At 41.0% G+C, this 19,936-nt stretch overlaps 1 long non-coding RNA gene across 2 annotated transcripts in view; it reads left to right on the forward strand.

Annotated features, from left to right (window-relative positions):
* Positions 1–886: 886 nt before the first annotated feature.
* LOC118169678 overlaps positions 887–19,936 on the forward strand; it is a 114,048-nt gene continuing 94,998 nt past the window's right edge. The window contains exons 1-2 of one of the 2 annotated variants that reach the window (XR_004752228.1): positions 887–1,266; positions 12,115–12,301. This is a non-coding gene — a long non-coding RNA (uncharacterized LOC118169678). The remainder of the gene's footprint in view (positions 1,267–12,114; positions 12,302–19,936) is intronic. The other variant, XR_004752227.1, reaches the window with a different exon arrangement.

Genomic DNA, 19,936 nt, shown 5'->3' on the forward strand with positions numbered 1-19,936 from the left:
CTCAGTACAGAAGGCAAGGCTAATTATGAGCAACAGAAGTGCAAGCTTTCTGGTGCTGTCCCAGACAGATACTCTAGAAGGAAGAAAAAAGGTCTTTATCCTCATCCTCTGCTTGGACTGCTGGTAGTAATGTCATCATCTGCATCAGTAGTGGTGTCTGGGGATCCGACCATGGGACTGAGCTAGATGAGTGGGATCCTGTTGACAAGACACCTGGAGGGTAGCTGTAAAATAGTCCAAATTGCTGAGCTGGAGATAAACAAGTGCATTAGAGAATTTAAGTTGTCTGCCTCAGTCAAATTGCCTTCAGGAACTGGGTGACAAAAATGTCTTGGAGCTTTGCTGTGTACAACTGATGTGATTTTATTTAGTCCTTATTTTATGTCAAAGTGGCTTCTGGCTTTCATGTTTTCTTATTATGTATGTCTTGCCTCTGTTTCTTGTTCACCTTTGGTTTTGAGATTTACATTTTTTTTTTCCGTCCTGTGATTTCCCAATTATTCTCCTCAGCTTGTCTTGGTCTGTCTAAAATGAATTTGCCAGCTAAGCATCTGCCTAGCTGTTTCCACTTCCAGTATGTTAATGCTGCTTCTAAACTTTGAAGTACTTGCTGGGGTGGTTCTCTTAGCAAAGGGCTTGGTGTGAGACTGGGGCTGACATGCCCTGGTCCTTCTGCTTCCCTGTCCTGTGATGCATGTAAGCACAATAATACAACAAAGCAAAACCACACAATTGTGGTGCTCCCAAACCCCTGGCAACCTGGAACTCTTCAAGGGACGGTGCCTGTGTGTAGGCTTCTAACTGGTATTTCCTTGAACACATGAAACATCACCATTTTGCTCTGCTTTTTCAGTTGTGCTTGATGCTTTTCCAGAACTGCTAACAACCCAAGAAATGTGCTGGTGCCAAAACCAGTCCTTGTGCTCAACTGGGAACTTGCTTGAGCAGTCTGACTGGTTGGAACCGTTGTGCCTTGTTCCTACGAAACATGTTCCTTTGACTGCACCTCTCGGTGTCAAAGCACTTAAAGGCTCAAACTGTTATGCAACAGTCATGAGATTTTTGGCTGCCATCTCCTCCTCTCAAAACCTGAGCAGAAAGTAGCAGTGTGCCTGGGTTGGCTGGGGCTTTCTTGGCTCTGTGGCTCGTGAACCACTGCTCCTTACTCATGCTGCGGGGACCAGCATTGCCAGCTCAACTGGAATAGGGAGCTGAATGCCTTCTGCCTTCGTTTTGATACAGGATTCGTATGGGAGTTAAACTAAGGTTAGTATCCATGCATAAGTGGGGCTTGGCTATCTATCAAATCACGTGCCAACAGAGGAAAATTTCCCTTGTTCTGCATTTCTGTCTGTTTCACAAGCCTGTTTTGTCTGAATATCTTCTCAAATTAAACCCCATCAGCTCTTGACTGCTTCGTGACAGTTTCTGCTATCAGTGGCGGTAGCTGAGATCCCAAACAATCCTTTAGCATTTTCTTTTCTACATTAACGCAATTTAGGGGAAAAAATACATTTTCTTAATTTGGGGAGAATGGCATGTTGTGATATACGCTACTTTGAGAGAATACTACTCTCTAATGGTCTCTAAAGTTAGCAGTGCCATGGTGGTAGGGAATCCTGTGTGAAAAATGAAGTATCTTAATCCAGAGTGATTCAATTTGGCATTTACTTCTTACTGTGTTCAGAGCACCATTTATGACTGAAGCTTTTAACTTAGCTTCTGTGGTTTTGGCAGTCCTGCTACCAGTAGTTCACCTGATGGACTTCAAAGCCACCTATGCACAGGCATTAACTTATATACAGCTTGGCAGTGCAGGTGGCCATGTGTTCCTCCTCTTTTAAGGCTGCAGAGGCCATTAGCCAATTTGCTACCAAATTTTAGAGAATGCTTTGAAATGCCAGCATTAAAATAAGCCATGTTTTTACATTTTGGCAAGAACAGGTTTCCATGAGGAAGAGCAAGCAGTGGTATACAGTCCTTTGAATGCTGAACAGATAGTCCTTGCAAATTGTGTGTGGTAACACCTAGCGAGCTTTTAACTTCAGAGGGAAACAAACAAACAAACAAACAAAAAAACTACTGAGGTAGCCATATGCATGAACCCACTTTGAATATCTCATCTAGAAATACAACTAAATGCTGTGGAAGTGGTTTGGCAAAAGATAGTGATCTTTATTACAAGCAAAGTTTTGTAAATCTATCTCAGCTACTCAGACTACACTTAGGGATACGGAGACAGGCAAATTACTTGCAGTTTTCAATACTGAAGTGAGAGGACATGCAGAGACTGAGATCTGAAAGTTTAACCACCCCTCTCCTTGCTCCTTTAGTGCGACTTTGATAACTTCATTAGTAAAACAATATTTAAAGGGGAAGGGCTATTTCTGACTTCCTTAAGAGCATAATTATTCACATGGCATGTTCAGACTGCACATCCTTCTAGGCAGTATCTAAATTTAAAACTGTAAGAAAAATCTTGGCTTTGGTGCCAGTGCTGAAGATAGCTATTTAAGTCATAGGCAAAGGATGTTGTTCTTCATAAATCAAGAAATCATGATGCTTCTTTAAGTAATATTGCTAGCATGCGTATTGCTACAGAGCAGCCTGAGCCGAACACTGAGGACCCAAGCTTGCAGACTGTGCTTTAACATGGGGAAATCACAGTCATATAAAGGACACTGATTGCTGCTGAACCGCTGTGCACAGCTCAAGAAAAAGAATGAAAAGTTGAAACATGAGCAGCAATAAAAAGTGGAAGACAAAAACGAAAAACAAACCCCAAACCTAATAACCTTTATAACAAGGGAGTTGAGCAAGTCAGTCGACTTGCCTCATCCAAGGCAAAGCAAAGAGGGCTTTCTATTAGTCTAATAGCCCTCCAGAAGACTGTGAACAGAAGGCTGTGAACGTGCAATCTTTGAGAGTTCTACACTTGGGTTGTGTCTTTTTCTAGAAGACTGCCCCTGACTGAGTGAAGTACAACTGCACCAGGAGCAGGAATCAGGTCAGGAAGGCCTGTGGTCTGTCTCATGGAGAGGGACAGTGTGGATGGTGATTTTCTTTTATAGCTTTTCAAGCTCAAAAATCCTAAACTCCCAGAGACTGTTTTGGGTGAAGCAAGCAGACAGCTGGAACTTCTTGTTTCCTAAAATAAAGACGAAAATTCAATTTCTAACAAAAGGGACATCAGAAGCAGCCGCACCATGGCTCCACCGTGCACCAACGTACATCCTCTGAATATGCTCTACCATGAACTGCAAGAGTCCCTCTGCCAAAATGGTACACAAAGTCATAAAGGCACACATATCTACAAGTGAATGGACATCTTGGCAGTTGGGGGTGTGGGTCCCATCCTGCTCCACTGCAGGCAGTGGCAAAACAGCCCGTGATGTGAAAGTGGCCAGGATTTCAGCCACAGGCTTCGCAGTGCTGGATCTTGGCTTTCAGCTGGTAGCTCCTCCTGAGCCCCTGCTTTTCCTGTGCCTCTCTGAAGGCAGCTCTCCTGGACGGGGGAGCCTCTGACGCTGCATTTTATAATGTGACGGGATTACCAGAGAGACATTAGGTAAAGGATCTTTAGTTTTAGCAGCTATTCCTAGGATTTATCACTCCATACATCAGACAGTAAAAAATGTAGTATTGAGTGGTGTTAATGAGATATACATCTGCTATTTTCTCTGCCTTTTATTTTATTTCTCCTCCTCCTCCCCAAGGAAAAAAAAATATCCGGGCAATCTCCTGCTTCTTAAAAGTACTTAAAACTCAGTCTAGTGGAAAAAAGAGCCTAGCACAGCTCTGCACATGGAGAATGCTGCTGAGCTGCACTTAATGATGCCTCTTAGGATCAGCCTTGCTGCTAGAAAACGCTTCATTTCCTGTGGCTTTCTTTCTTTACAAGCAGAGTGCAGCTCCAATGGCTCTCACAACAATTATCACCCACTTGTTCTGCAGGTTTGAAGTTTTTTGCATTAGTCAGGTTAAGAAATTCATGGTATTAATCATGACTGAAGTTGTTATTTATCACCTGCTGGGTGAGAAATAATAATTTTGGCACTGCTGGGGCAGCAGGCCAGAAGTACCAAATTAAGTAAAACATCTAAACACTAGCAAGGATCATTTCTCTGATTAATGAATTGTTACAAAGAAAAAGTGCTACTCGTTATCTGATCTTAGGATAAAAGTGGGAGTTGGAAGTAAAAAGCATTAGCAAAGTCAGGCTTTGCTGTGATGTAGTTTGAAACTTTCCTGGCTGATCTCTCCTCTGTCATTCACTAACTGTTAACATGCACTCATCTGCGTCAGAGGTTTGCAATACTTGGCTCCCGCCCCATTGCCAACTTTGCAAAAAGTAGCATTTGGCAAGCAGCTCAAGACCCATTGTGTAATCACCTCGAAAGAAATGTTGAAATAACTTTAACTCAGGGCTTGTCTGGGCTGGAAGGTTTTGCTATAGGAACAGCTACCAGACTGGCAAAACACCATTGTGTGAAGGCAATAATAAGGGTGCAGGAAACAAAATAAGCAACATTAGTAGAAGCTTATAACCAGGTAACTGTTTCCATGTACTGGGGACATTAGTCACCTACTGGATTTAAAATATATATATACATATATATATATAAATCTAGCCACCTGATCAGGAGTATTTCACATGTAAATAAAAAAAGGGTTGGCCTACACTGGATACACTGAAATGAGGTCTCTGTGTGCTATTATAGCCATAAACCACCATTTCATGCCACATTGTCTTCCTGCGAGACCATTGCAGGGAGCTGAGGAGCTGACCATTTAGCTGTCCATAGAAACTCTGTATTCTTGGCTCATAGAAAACATGTAAAAACTTACTCAGCTTCAAATGTGGTTGAGGAACTCAGGCCAGTAGAGACAAGCTACCATTGAAAGTGAACAGTAACTTTGGTTTCTATTTTGTTTGTTGTGGCTTAAAGAAAAAAAAAAAATAATAATAATAAAAAAAGCCCACATGTTTTAAAGGCCCCTTTTTGGCTCCATCGAATGCATTTTCTGGAAAGAAGACGTAGGCTTTCTGCACAGAGAGCATTGAACTTTCTGGTCTACTGCTGCAGACTTCAAATGTGGTGCTGGTTTAGGAGAAGAGCTTCCCATTGTCCATACAAGCTGGCTGCTCCTGCTGACCTCTGTGGCAGCCAAAATTACTGCCATCTACCAAGTCAGCATGCACAAAGGCTGACTTAAAACCGTGAGCTGACATGAGAGGCTGGCATCAACTCATTCTTGCCTTTCCTATTTGGCTTAACGTTGACAGTATTCGTGTTTGCTAATTTTTTTTTTTTTTTTTAAGAAAGCTTTGCCTCACATGAATACCCTCTCATATAATTTTATTATTACTATTATTATTTTTTACCTGAGTTTATTTTGCATTTGAGAAGAAATTTAGAGATCTCCAGGGTGTGGGACATGATGGCCACCTCTACAAATGCTGCTCAAATCGTCATTCTTCTAGGTTTAGTGACTCCAGTTCAGTGACAAGGATTTGAAACATGAATGAAAAGAATGCTCCACCATAGCAAGTAAGAGCAGCAGCTAAGGGCTTGGCGAACAGATCATCTTCCTAGGGCAAGCAGGCAGCCATCAGAGGGCATCTGAATGAGCCTTGGTGCAGGTACTGTAGGGAGGGAAGTTCTCTCAGAAACACTTTATGCTTTCTAGCACTTCTTCCTGAAAAAAAATATTTCAGCAGCAGGTCCACCTCCTTTGTCATACATCTCAGGCTATCTCTGTCATCCTCTCATGGATAGTGGCATCTCTTCTCTCTCTTCTTTTAGTTACAAAGTAAAATTTTGGCCAGGTTTTCTTGACTTTGAAGCTATCTATTCCTGGTCACACCATTCTCTCACTCTTGTGATCAACAGTTTTGTCATTGACGCCCAGGATTATCACCTGAGATTATTCTGTGAAAATTACCTCTCATTTTTCAGATGTTAGCCATCTGTTAGGCTAAGAGCTTCCACTTTCTTTTCTTGTGAAGACAATACAAACTTCCCTTTAGGTACACTCCTGATTCTACCTTGTTTCCCCTAAATTCCTCTCTAAAAATTCCTCTGCAGTTCCTGTTGGCTCTTTCCCCCAGAAGTGAGCAGTATCTTGATCTATGATGCCTCCTAGCCAAGAAGTGTATAGCTAAGATTACAGACTATCACCGAGATCTCTTTCAATTGCAGCTTAAGTCTGTGTTGTGGCATGTTTAAGGAACCAGTTGATGAAGATCATTAGTTTGGGAGCATTATGGGAAGGGTACACTTTTATCTACTTAAATAAATTTATCCCCAGCATATTCTGTCATAGGCTATAATGTTTTGTAAAAAGCAGGTAGTTTCATGCACATGTATGTGAAGATCACCAGCGCTAGGCTAGATCTGTTAGTTTTTGTACCACGTGCACGTATGAGTGCAAAGGTCTTTCTACTATGTCGAAACACACTGCTGTAATGCTGCCTGACATCTGATGGAAACACTTTTGACACACACAGGACAGCTCCTGCATTCCTGTTTCAAAGGAGGAGCTTCCATTTGGTTCGGTGCATGTTCCTGGCACCGTCCTGCTGCTCCTTCCTCACAGCTCCTGTCTGGGAGACCCCCCCCCACCTTTGGTGCTGCTTCCTGGTCTTCCTGTATTGGGAAGAGCAGCTTAGGTCTGTGGATCCCATCACCCAGTCTGCACTGAACGAGATTCCTCACACCAGTAAAATCACCTTAGAGGAAACAGAGAAGCCAGCATGCTTTCTAGGCTTTGTTCAGACTAAGAAGCATCCTACAACCCTATCACCTTCTGTGATAGTGACTCCAAATGCTGGTTCCACAGGAAACAGAGGGCTTACAAAGCAAATCAGCTACATGGTGTATTTTTTTAGACTATAATACCTAAAATCTGCTTTTCTAACTTACGGATCATAAAAAATTGCAATAATAAAGTAATTTTTTTTTTTTTTGGACAAAATTCACCACTGCAAAATAATGGGAAGTAAGATTAAAACTCATTTGGATAATGCATCTCTCTCAAATTTCTTTGGCATTCTTGTATTATGATAATAAAAATGATCAATGTAGTCATAAAATGTGATTTACTGAGAAGCAGGCTGAGAAAAGCTTGGAAGGGCAAGGAGCAGATTCCTCACTCCTGAGGGGGTTAAAAGTGTGAAATGCTTAAATGAGGCTTTCAAAAGAGGAAAAACTGGTAGCAATAAGAGACCGGAGTTACCTTTCAATCCTTAAATCAGATCAGTGAGTTTCTCTGTATGTTGTGCTCCTCACCACAGTGAGCTGGAGCCATCACTTGTGCTGAAGCCAGCAGAAGTTGTTTGATGCATCACCACACGACACATTTGAAACGTCACTGGTCTGCAATCAAACGAGTGATTTCTAGCCAAAGATTACGAAATATTTGGCAAACTTATCCAAGTGGATGAGTCAGATCTACAAACCTGTCCGACAGAAGAGTTGAGTCAAGCCACAGCAGTTGCAATTAATTTGTCCCAAATGTGAGCAGGGCAAAATCTAGACCAGGAGGCTTGAGGCTGGCTTTCCAGCTCCACACTCCAGCCATCGCACTGCATTCTTTGCTTCTCTTTTAACCACAACAGCCTCTGAAAATAACCCTTCAAAGGCGTTTCTTGGTAGTAATAAATGAACCATCAAAACCTAAACAAAGAACCCAGCAGTTGAGATGATGCAACTTAACAAATAGAAATAACCAAGAGTGCTTTGTCCTCTGCTTATTTCCAAATGAATAAAACCCAGGTCATTCATAAAGACTTCCCCCTTCCCCTCTCCGTTGCAGCCCCTTGGGAGTCACCCAGGAGACAGCACCACTTTCCTTTGCTTTCCAATCTTTAAAATATATTCATTCCAGTTTTCAAATTGCTATTTTGTAGTGCTAAATCTCTACCCACACTAATTTCTCCAGGTCAGAATCTGACCCTGATTTGAACAAAATCTGGAGTCAAATATTCACACCAGAATGCTTTTGCCTTGCTGCATGTCAGATGCCATCTTCCTGCAAATGTTTCACACACCTTGGAGTGCAGCTTGTGGAACTGATGAGGTGAAGAGCACTGCAGAGCAGCTCTGTGCTGGTAATCACAGGACTGAAGAAACACATACATCATCTGCCACATAGGTTGGCATTTCAAGTAAAAAACCTTCACAATGTGTAAGATGTTGGACAAATGATGGCCATATGCATGTTTGTCTCTGTGCAGATGTCTTTGCATTCTCAGCTAGGAAAAAGCTGAGGTAGGCTTTTTTTTGCCGACAGTTTAATATTAGTGACACAGTTTATGTCCTCTGCAAAAACAATAATGGAGGATAAGGTGACATAAATTATTTGCAAATCGTTTGACATATGCAGGGCATTGTCCTTGCAATAATCACCATCAGTCTGTCAGTTTAAGATATGAACCATGCCACTGCCATTTTATATCATTGTGTTAAGCTTTCACATGTTGTAATTTTACAGATTTGTTCTTTGGAGAACACTGCAACACAAATCAAATTGTATTATGTTTAGTCATGGGCTGTGTGGAGCACCTCACTGCAATTAGGGGTGGGGGAGATGAGGAGCAAACAGTCTCAGATAAGAGACAGCTCCTCAAAAGTTAGCAAAATTGTTAGGTACCATTACTCAACTTTCGTGGTCATTATTCAAAGCAAGAGGGATTATTTAAATTCATGCTAACATCAGTTGTTGGCTGCATGAACAAAGTGAGCACTGGCAAGCACCATCCTGACAGATCAATTTAAAATACCCTTGTCTTTTTTGTTTCTCCATAACAGTCAGGCACAATGTTTGATTCTTATGAATAATGTGGGGTTTTCTACAGTAAATGCACTGATTTCTTTTCAATTCACAAAAGACCCCGTAGGTGCCTGTAGTATTAACCCTGCTTTCCATAGATGCACAGAATGTTTCCGGAATAGCAAGTAACTCGGCATTGTCTCTTTTATTCCAGTCAAATTAATTCCTATCTTACAGTTAAACAAACATCAACAAAACAAACAAACAAACAAACAGAAAGACCTAAAGTTTTTTTTTTTTTTTTTTTTTTTTTAATTTGAACTGCAGATTACTGTGGGAACCATTCACAAGTGTATTCTAAGTGTGTTCAGTGCCAGATACCTTATATTAATCATCTGAGAAACATTTTAGTATGCAAGTGTGTCTTAATTGAAAAAGGAGTCAATAGGAAATATTGTAATATACATCCTGGAGTACTGCATTTCAGTGACTTTTTACTATATTTTGAATAGAGAAACATGATTTGTTTTCCCCTGGGAAAGTTCCACACATTCAGTTGTCAGCAGAACAGAATCCTTCTGCTTCCAGTGAGCCCTTAAACTAGAAAGATTTATTGCACTTACACCCTTGAAAGAACATATCTTTTTCTTTGAAGGCAGCCATTATCACCATCCCATTTTATATCTTTTCTGATAAGTGCAGGCAGTAAAGCAGATAAACTCCTTGCATACCAATTAAAGACACATGCACACTAAGACACTGTGTACTATCAGGGATGCTCAGAGTAATATTCTCCCTAACACAGTAGATATATCTAGGGAGTTCGACTTTTATTATTCTCAGCTTTACACCTCTGACATTTCTAAAAACATGGAGGAAATTAATGAATTCTCGCCCAAGACTCTACTGTCTAATCTTGCCCCAGTGCTCATGAATTATGGAAAATGACAGATCAGCTGATGACGTACAATGGGCTATTTTAAAACTACCCTTGTAACAAAACTGGGCCAGAAATGGCACACCACTGACTTTCGTACAGCCACCTGACAAAATATCGGTCTCATGTTAAGTGGTACCTTAAACAACTGCCCTGCTTCGTCACATGCAAGATGATGTGGTCCTTTTTATGCACAAAAGGCATGAAATCAGACGTGAATCTCAGGAAGACTCTTTTTTCTTCTCAGATGGGATGCTGAAGTGCGGTCCTAACTCTTAGCAACCTGCCTTGGGTTTTTCCATTTTGAGAACTCCTCAGGCTAAACCTGGGATCAGTAAGATGGTGGAGAGGCCAAGTGCTGCCCTTTGCTTTGCTTCCCCTCAGAGGACTTTGGCTGGGCTTTCTGCCGTGACACGGAGACTCTCCACTTACACGTCAGTCCCTAGGTGCAGTGTGTGGCCGCCCGAATAGCTTCCTTGTGCTCCGTGGGCTGAGACACTGCTTTTCTGTCAGGGTTCCCTTCAGATAGGAAACTATGGAAAGCAATACATCTCGTTCAAAACATCTGATAGAGCTGAAGTCATATAAAGCACTAATCACTAATTAATACAAATAAAAGAAACAATCTTTCATGGAGGTGGTAATAATAACACTCCAGAGCTTGTTCTAATCCATCTTTTTGTCAAATGAAGCACCAGGGAATTTGTCTGCCACAATCAGAGTATTTTCAGAGTCTCTGCTTTGATTTGCAATGTGGGTTTTAGAGCTGTTAACACAGGCCTCAGAATAAATAATCAAAAGGAACGATTTTTAAACTAATAAGCTAGGCTTTAATGCACAGAGGAATTCTGCTATACTTTTATAAGCAGTTGAGAACTAAATTTTCCAAATTAAGAAGCCCTTTTTTAACTTTTCCTAGGAATTCCAAGTGTGACAGCACAAATCCTGGCAGTGCCCTTTCTTTCATTACAAGAACTGAAGGCAGCTGGGATATCGGGCTTCTACCCTCCTGCTCCAGAGAAATAGCACCTTCCATAACATCAGGCGGTCCCGAAACCCTTTAAATAGCACTGTATTCATTATATTTAGTGACAATTACACAAGTGACTTCCTGACTGCAAATATGATTCATTACTCTGCAGCAGAAGTAATACCTCTAATAGACTATGCATTGAGTTGACCCAAAATAGCTGCTGAGGAATATTTGTTCCTGAACTACTCCATGGATAGATTTTTTAAATGATTATAACCATATATAAGCAGAACAGATTATCCTGCCATGTAATTATTTGGCCCTACCCCTAAATCTTTATGTAAACTAAATTTCAAAGGTGAACAACAATGAACAATGCTTAATAAGGAGTTTTTAGGTACAATTTGTCTGGAACTTGCTGGGAGGTGATAAGTCCTATTTTAAATTAAAAAATTTGCATTCAGTGTTTAGTCACCCTTTAGCTCCATTGCTTAGCTCCATCACTCTTCAAGTTAAAAAACATGAATAAGAGAAAAAGAGAAATATAAGAGCAATTCTTTCTTCTGGGTAAAGGGAGTAGAAACAGAGTATTTCCAATCCTGCTAGACCTGAGGACACAGCTCCCGCTCCCACCCCGTTCTGCAGTAATGCAGACCACAAACCCCGCTGTAGACAGTGCTACCCCAGGGCCTGCATAAAACCCCTGCACTGAAGATCTTCAGGACATCCCCAGCAGAGCTCAGCCCTCCCGCATGCCGCTGTGGCTCTGGCTCGCCCTGACGCAGAGCTCCTCGGCACAACCTGTTCCTAAATGTGCCGCTGCAGAGCAAGGCAGGCAGCGGGGATGGTGCAGGTCCCGCTGCCACGGGACTTTTAGCACGGACAGGTGCCTGCTTTTGCTCCTTGACTGAGAGGAAGGTGCCCCCTGGAAGTTTAAATTCTTCTTGTGGGTACTGAAACACCCGTCCTGCTCAATACTTGGCTTCTCAGACAGCAAAGAGTAGGTGAAAATCAGCCTCTTACTGCCTCCCTGTCCTTGAAACCAATTGGATATTTTCCATGAACTTCAGGGAGGCCAAAATTTCATCTGTATTGTTTAGGATTTCACCACAGAAGGCAGACTCAGGTACACACAAATGAAAACAAAAACAAAAACCACCACCACCACCAAAACCCAAACCCACAACCCTATCAGTCTTCAAAAGAAGCCACAGAAATTCTCCATTCCATTTACATAGGTGATAATGAACGCACGTGCAGCAATATTATTTCAGGTTCTTTCTTCTTTCTTTCCCTAGCAGTTGCTCGGTGCAACCTCCCAGACAACAGCTGCTGCCAGAGAAGGCTGTGAGACCTGAGCTGTGCTTGATACTAAATTATCCAAGTGGTGGCTCTCAGTTCAGCTTTAAAATTTTTATTATTTTTTCAGCTTCCTGTCCAAGCGCTGTTCCTGCTCTCTTGATTAGAGAACAGCAATTTGCACTAAGCCTCACCCCACGCAGTCTCTGATGCTGCTGCCGAAAAACATCACTGACGAGGTCTCAAAGTAATCCCAGTGCCCCAGAATACCATGCATCTCTCTGTTCTGGCTTGTAAAATGGCAGTCTACAATGCTGGTATGTAATCTAAAAATCATCATAAGTAATAATTAAACATTAAATCAGATTAATTCCAGGCTTGTTTGCCCTTGATAATAATCCTATTAATTCTCTAGAGAGGAAAGTAAGACAATCATGAGAAAGCTAAGCACAGATAATTCCATAAAATGCACAGGAAATATTTCCAGTATTAATTTTGCAATATGGAATATTCATTTTGTATTATGGTGGTGACATAAAATATGCAGCAGCAGCAACAGAGGAAAGTTGATGGACTGACAAAGCTGTTTCTCCTTAAAATGCAGATTGCTCTGGAGCAGTTAAGCTCAGCGCTGAGATGAGACTGCCTACACAGGCATTTTCAAAGGGCTCGTTCAAGGCTGACAGGCCACTTTCAGCTCTAATATGGGATCAAAATTAAAGCTTGGGATCACAGGAAAACCCAGCCAGACAGTGTGGGACAGCCTCAGAGAGGAGGTCTAGAAGAGCTCTCTTTGTGGCCTTGCAGGGTGTTCCCATGCTCGCTGCCTCCATATCAAAGATGCTGTGTTTATAGACAGCAATCTGCTGGTGCCAGGGAGCGACGGCCGTGTGATATATGGCTGTTGGCAAAATGATCCTGTCCGTGGGCCATCACTGGCTCTAATTAAAGGAAGACACAGGCTACTGAGTCGGGGTCCCTTTCATTGGAGCTGAGAGGACAGCAATCTCCACAAGAGCTGCAAAGGAGGACAGATTCATTTGACTGATTGCATGATGTGTGAATTAATGGTCAGGAAAAGAGCTATTATTGTGCTCTTACTGGTAGGCTGCCTCAGAAAGCTTTTGCTGTGTTATCTGCTTGAATGTGGAAACTAAAGCAATATATTCCTTGATTACATGACAATATCATTTTTTTTCTTTTTAAATTTTATTTTAAATTTTATTTTTTTAATTTTTAATTTTATCTCTCTATACGTGTATTTTCTGTGTTTCTATGAATAGTCTGGCATTGCCCATGAGCCATGTGCAATGGCTCATTTGCAAAAAAAGACACTTTTTGCCTTTGCCAGCCCCTGTCTAAGGGACACAGGGTTATTTCAAGCCTTAAAGCCCAGCTGCTGGTGGGTCAGTCTCAGCACCCCCTCCTCAATTTCAACACGTGGGCAAGCCCGCTGCCCTGTTGCCTTGTCCTGCTGCTTTGGGTATGGCAGGATTTGGGCTGCGCTCTCTGCCTTTGGGGATGACAGCCTGAGCTGCTGTTTGCAGGCGAGGCAAATCCTGGTATGGTGTGCCTCTCCTGGATCAATTTTACAGGGCAGAGTGTCTAATACATAATGAATGTTCAATAAGCTCAAATACAAATACTTTGCAAGGAGCAGGCTGTTAGTCAAACAAATGCTGCTCTAACTTTTAAAATAGTCTTATTGTTTTATTGATGATGCGGGTGGCAGAGACAAAGCAAAGCAGGACACAATACAAAATGCAGCACCAAACAACTTTGGCTCCTGGTCTTCTTTGCGTCTCCTTGTTTCTGGGGCTGGGAAAAGCTCACTAATTAAATCCTTGTAGCAAAGCTGGAGCTGCTGGGAAGAAAGGAGGGAGGAATAATTGCTATCAAATAGCATAGCAATGGCCAGGTGGCCCAGCATGTGTTTGACAGGTGGGAGAACCCTGTTCAAAAACTTGGTGTTGGGAGCACACTCCTTTTTTAAGGGGGGAGGAGGGGGCTTAATTGTTAAGAAAACATGCTATTCTTGGTGCATGTGAGAAATCTGGCTTCTTTCAGGATTTCTGTAATCCTTCAAAACTGGAGCAAGTTCCAGAGCTAAAATTAAATTCACAAGCTGCAGCAAGCTTGCAGGCTGGAATGAGCTTGCAAGCAACAACCTGCTTCCAACATTACATTTGAATGTATTGCTTACATTTCCAAGATCTTCAGGATCACAACAGACTTCTAGCTAGATCATGTGGCTTGCTTAATCTCTCGCCAGGAGCTGCTGGATGAAGCTGCAGAGGTTCTTTAGTGTGACCCTCTAATACAAGCGAGACTCATCGGTCCTACCCCACTCAAACTACAGTGTCCAAATTTGCTTCTGTGGCAAACTTTTTCACTTTTGGGAGACCTCCGCTAGTAAGTGAAAGTCTCAGATAAGACAAAATGAACTCAACAAAAATGACAAGCCAGCCTATACCTGGTCTCTAGTTTACTATTTCTCTTTGGGAGGGGGCAGAAAATTCTAATATAAATAAGTTACAAACCTCCACTAAGTCACCTGCAACGACCTCCGTGGGTCTTTGGCTCCTGCTGAGCATGATGTTGAACACCAACCAGTACTGCTGCGATGCCCCTGGAGGCAGCACAGTGCTGGAGCAGGTTGGCGAGGGAGCCTTTCAAACCTTCAGCCTTGTAGGTTTTTGAGACTTGGCTATACAACGCTCTGGCTGGCCTGGTTTGGAGATGGCAATAGACCTGATCTGAGCACGAGGCTACAACCAGTGGTTCCCTCCCACCATCAGCTCCGAGCCTTCGACTCTCTCTTAGTTCTTCACTGCTTGAGCCAGCTAGAAATTTAGGAGGCAAACTTCTTGGTCATGAATTTCTTAAGAAATTCTCTCAAGGGTATACATGCAATTCCGTATTTCTCTAAGAAACGTGGCTACTTATCCAATAAATTAAACCCTTATTGATATCTTTCTTTCAGGAGCTCAGACAATAGCCTTTGTAAATGGATATATTAGCACTGATACAGACAAAGCCACCGGGGTTCTTAATCATATATTTTTATGTGATCAAAGATAGCATATTAAACTGATAGCAGTCAGTAGATCATACAAAGAAAAAAGATAAAGTTTTAAGACCTGGCTCAGCTTTATTGAATAGATCTGTGGTGCTTCTGGTTATTTGTGAGAGGAAAAGTGTTCACTTACTAAATTGTTTCTCATTTACAGCCAGCATAGGCTTAGGACTCGTATTTGTATGGCCAAAAATCTGATCTGGTTGTGTAATCTGTAGAGAATATCAGCCTACAACAGTTTTCTCCAGCCCATAGTACATATCTTGCAAGCGCAGAAGTGGTACCTGTGAGTATAACTTGAGAGTAATTGCTTTGTTTATATTTAAAGTGTTGCAAGTAAACTTGATTGAGATACTTGTTGGATATGTATACGTATTTGGAAAAACATTCAAAGTATACTTTATTTAATTTAACTTCCATGGAATTTGCTTATATGTCTAAAATTAAGCACACACTACAGTGCTCTGCTAGTTGAAGATACACATAAACAATTCTGAATGTTATTTTTACAGGATTAAACCATATATAATTTGATATCACGTTCCTGAGCTTTGTGAATAAAAATTAAAAATCCCTGATAACAAATGCATATATTTATTAACTGATGCTTTTAAAAATCATGTATATCTTCCGGATAAAAATGCAGATAAAGTGAAGATGCATTGACAATATTTTGCCTTAGCAATTCCTAACAGCCACTGATTTAGGAAAGGGTGCAAAACGCATGTTACTAACCTGTTGAGCAGCAGAGTGCTAAACAGAGGAGAAGGGCAGCAGCTGCATGGTCACTGCAGCTTCACCGAGACGATGCTTTTGCCAAGATGCAGACACTACCTCTAGTGGCATCTACATGACTGCTAAACATGACTGAATCTGTAAACTCACAGAAGCTGAATTACTTCAGTGTTTTATTCTGGATTTATTTATTTATTTATTTATTTATTTCATACAATGCTTTTGCTGGAGACCTTGTTGAATGTGGTAGATTTTTCCCCAAGAATAGGATCAGACAGGCCCTGAGCAGCAGAACAAGTATCCTGACAACTTTCCTGTGCCAATGCATGGAAAAGTTTTTTCAACATCTGCTTATTTTATTTTTTTAACAGGAACAAATCAACCTATTTTTCTGTCAACTCATTATCAGGAATAGTCAAACATTTTTATTTGATTAAAAAATCATTGTGAGTCACAGCAAATCTCAGCTGTTCTGATTAAAAATTCAGAGAACAATAAACATGTCAGACCACAGTCTTGTAATGGCAAATATGAGGTGATTTTAACCATGCCAACACCTCTAGGAAAAATGCAGAAATAAGATGATATATCTTCCTGTTTATTCAAAATAGTGTCAAAGTGCTGTAATTTCACTACATTCATTGTCAAAATGTCCCTTCTTGTGCACTTCCTAAAAGAAACCAGAATTATTTAATGCAGAAGGAAAGATTTAATAAAACACGTCCCTTGTTTTTACAATGTGCCTTCATTGAGAGTTACTGAGCACTCCTAAAATACCTGTTCAAAAGCCAAATCTGTTCAAATCACCTTAAGAATGTTATGTGTGTGCATGCACATTTATACACAGGTTCAGTCAATGTAGTAGGAATTCATACTGTTGCGATAAACTGGAATGGCAAGAAGAAAATACGATGAACTTCAGAAGAAATATAAGGGAAAGAAGAAATATAAGGGAAGAACTAGATAAATATAATTTAATGTATGTGCTACGAGAGGTATTTTCCCACTATCAGCTTCTTATTCATTCTCATTTGATGTTAACATCAGTTTTGCCATCACTACTTAACATTATGCAGTACTACAACTAAATGCTGCTTCTTGAGGAGTCTCTTAATATAGAATGAACTTTATATTGGAATATTTATATTGAATAGGTGCATATTGATTTTGCTCTTCTATGAACACAAATGCCTTCTGAGCAAGCAGAGACACCATGTTACTGTGAAGAAATATTTAAAACCACCTGTTTACAACATTTATTTTAGTAGCTTCTGAAAAAAAAAAAAACACAACAAAACAACAACAACAACAACAACAACAAAAACAACATATTTAAACAATCAGCATTAGGACATGGAATTTATTTAATCTCTGCCAATTAAAAAGTCCTTTTTTTCTTTTTTAAAAAGCCATGACTCCAGGGCTCTTCACAGCAGGGCCCTACAGAGTCAGAAAAAAATCATTTGCAGCCACTGTATTCAGAGGTCTTATCACCTTCAACTCTGGCTTCAGAACAAGGTCCAATACCAGAGCTGCATTCTGCTCATCCTCCTTTTTCAGCTGGTGCTCCAGGACTATCTGAGTCTCCCAACAACCAGCACGTACTCCCTGATCTAGATTGCTTATCTTTCATAATGATACAGAGCCAGTGCTGACCCTCCTTTCATTCCCAGACACCCTCACAACATGCTCCTGTGGCTACAAAAATGTTCATGCATACTTTAAAGCAATCTGGGGCTGATTTATTCAGTGCACCTGCATGAGGCTTGAGGGAACATACTGCACCGCCCACAGCCTCCCAGGCGCACACATTCCCTCTCAGACTTCGTGGTCATGACCCTGTCTCCTTCTCCCTCAGCCCTTCAGATTGCATATCTGAAATGTTTAGCAGGGAAACATGTCCAAGGGTGTTGGATAAGCAGCGGGGAGATGGGGCCAGGATGTGCTTCCAGGGTCTGGTGAAATCTGCTGCCATTCGCATTCACTGCTCCATTGGTGTGCTGTCTTCTGGCTGTACACTGAGCAGAGAGGGGGTGACAGTGCCGCATGTCTGTTACAGCACCTCTTGTCCCTCTGTGTTACGGCTGTCACTCTGACAGGGAGTTGTTCGCTTGTTCATCTATTGCAAAGCTTGTGTGTGACATGTCTGCAGGGAGGAGGTGTAAAAGTGGCAGCTTTGGGGAGAAACAGGGATGTGGCATTGGTACAGTGCCCTGAAATGACAGCTGCTTTTGCCTTGATGCCTTAAAAAAGCAAAAGAAATGCCCCGGAAATCTTACAGGTCCTGCATCTGGCTCTGCGTGCGATCTTTCTTTCCTTCATTAACACTTCTGTCAGTTTGGATGAGTTAAAAAGGAAATCCCCTAAAATTACACAGCAAGATATATAAAATGGGAAAGTGATGCTATTCCCTTGCTGATAGCACTTCAGCTAATGCACACATGCAAAAGGTCGGTGCTTTAACAAAGGAAGCTAGCAGATCTTTCAAGACTTCTTTGGACAACCTCTTTGAGGTATTAATCATATCGGTGTTTGCTTCACGAGGCTGTGTGCATTTCAGGCACCGTTCTTTCCTCCAATTCTTTAAACAAGGAAATACTTCTTTCCTAGTATTCAGAGGTCAAGTTTGGTCCCCTTTTGACACCTCAAATCCTTTCAATTTGCCTGCTGCTGCTAAGCTAAATGGTGGTGTGAGGTAATTTATTTGGGAGCAGGGTTAAAGTGTTAATGAGAACACCACATTTTTCTTAAGCTCAGCAGAACTGAAAGCAGAATTCTCAGCTGAGAGAGAGAAAAAAAGAAATCCTCAGCACATACTGGAGCCAAGAAGCATATGGAGCCATTTTAATCCACAGTTGTACAGCATCTTCTCAGGTTTCAGTGAAGTAAATCTAAAGCGTAGTTTGAACCCTATACGTACAGGAAGTCCCTGCATTTGACATCACTATAAAAGCAGACTAATTGGAGCCCTACTCTAGTGAGGTGCTGAGAGCCTTCACCTCCACTTGGAGCCAAGAGGACGGGTAAGCTTAGCACCTTGAAGGATTAGGCTTCTAAATGTTCCTACTGCCGATAGCACATTTGCTAGGAGAATTGATTTGACAAGGGTAGCGATGTATGGCCATTAAATTGTTTGCAGATTTGACCTATCTGTCCATAATAAGAAATAATACCTGAAGTGCCATAACTCTGTCAAACATTTCAAAGGAATACTTGTTCAAAGATCGAATCCATTATGTAATCTCATAATGTCAGATTAGGACATAAAACTATGGAACATGACACAGAGCAGCATTACAAGACATACTGTGTCAGAAATTTTATAAACAATTTCTTCTGGCCCGCTCACATGTTATCAGTTTGAGTAGTGACTATGATGCATTTCAAATTTCTTCTGGCAGCTGGAGACAAAATGATGTGGCAAAAATGTGACTGGAAATATCATCCAGGGGCTCTTGAAAAAGTATTTTTCCACAGCAAAACACTACAGTTCCTGTTGTGAGGGAACATATGCGGAGAAGGGGAAAAGAGAAAGGAGGGCAGAACAATCAAAATCAAGGAGAGTGACTTTAATGACTGTGTGCCATTAAAGTGAACCAGAGCTCTCAGCTAACAGCCCTCCAATAATTCATAATAAAGGAAATGTAAAAATATGTTACCTAAATCCAATGCAAGGGTTTAGACTTACCCAATGCTTATGCCTACAATTCCATAAGCATCATTTTTCTCCATATGGATTTATTTTTATTACTTTCTATTTGTATGGGTGTAAGACTACCCAGGCAAGATAAATATCTTCTACCTTGGTAAGATCTATCTGATCTCTGTTAAGTATAAAGCATGTTGGAATTTGGGGAAATAGAAAAGCAAAATAAATTCCCACAAACTAAATCTAAAATCAAGACAGGTATAAAAAACAGAGCTGAGAGGGGAAAAGGAAATAAAACTGCAATCAAATAAATAGTGATCTTCTTTTTGAGACCCATAATAAAGAAAAAATATTTTAACTTTCCTTAAGTGACAACTAGTGGAAAAAATAGAAAGCAGATAAAAAAAAACAACATTGAGCATGCTAGGCTGGTGAACATCAGATGCAGTTTTCTTTTCTGTGATTTTTCTATTTAATCTTCACCATTTTTAT

Source organism: Oxyura jamaicensis, chromosome 7 (assembly GCF_011077185.1).
Source record: "Oxyura jamaicensis isolate SHBP4307 breed ruddy duck chromosome 7, BPBGC_Ojam_1.0, whole genome shotgun sequence".
Taxonomy (NCBI): Eukaryota; Metazoa; Chordata; class Aves; order Anseriformes; family Anatidae; genus Oxyura; species Oxyura jamaicensis.